We start from the raw sequence: 933 nt of genomic DNA, 5'->3' as shown, positions 1-933 counted from the left end.
CTGAAGAACAAGAAACAACATTAAACTCACACAATTCACTTTTTATTCAACATAAAGTCATTCTATTGAGATTTATTATTAGTATTATTATTATTATTAATAATATTCATGTAAAAACCCACTTACTATTATTATTAATAATAATAATAGTAAGTGGGTTTTTACATGAATTACTGAATAATGCAGAGAACTAGAAATCATTGGAACTAAATATTCCATGTTTATTCTCAGGTGACGAGTGGAGCTTTGGTTGTATCAGATATGTTGGTAACGTTTTCACAGAAACTGGATAAAAAGACTTTAATGCTTTAACTCACGATGAGTGTTTGCTTAATTTAGTTAAAATCATAGTTTTCACATAGCGTTCAGAGAACCACGCTAACATGAAGTAGCTTTAAATGCTAAATACAGCTCCACCCCCAGGTTTGTTTCGGAGACAGAAGCAACAACCGCATTTTATATTATCACCACATGTTATCATATCATCACATGTTATAATATCATCACATGTTATCATATCATCACATGTTATAATATCATCACATGTCATAATATCATCACATGTTATCATATCATCACATGTTATAATATCATCACATGTTATCATATCATCACATGTTATAATATCATCACATGTTATCATATCATCACATGTTATATTATCACCACATGTTATCATATCATCACATATAAATCATCATGTCATAATATCATCACATGTTATCATATCATCACATGTTATAATATCATCACATGTTATCATATCATCACATGTTATCATATCATCACATGTTATAATATCATCACATGTTATAATATCATCACATGTTATCATATCATCACATGTTATAATATCATCACATGTTATCATATCATCACATGTTATAATATCATCACATGTTATCATATCATCACATGTTATAATATCATCAC

Source organism: Hippoglossus stenolepis, chromosome 15 (assembly GCF_022539355.2).
Source record: "Hippoglossus stenolepis isolate QCI-W04-F060 chromosome 15, HSTE1.2, whole genome shotgun sequence".
NCBI classification, from domain to species: Eukaryota; Metazoa; Chordata; class Actinopteri; order Pleuronectiformes; family Pleuronectidae; genus Hippoglossus; species Hippoglossus stenolepis.
The sequence above is the reverse complement of the archived record's forward strand: the minus strand, read 5'-3'. Positions refer to the sequence as shown.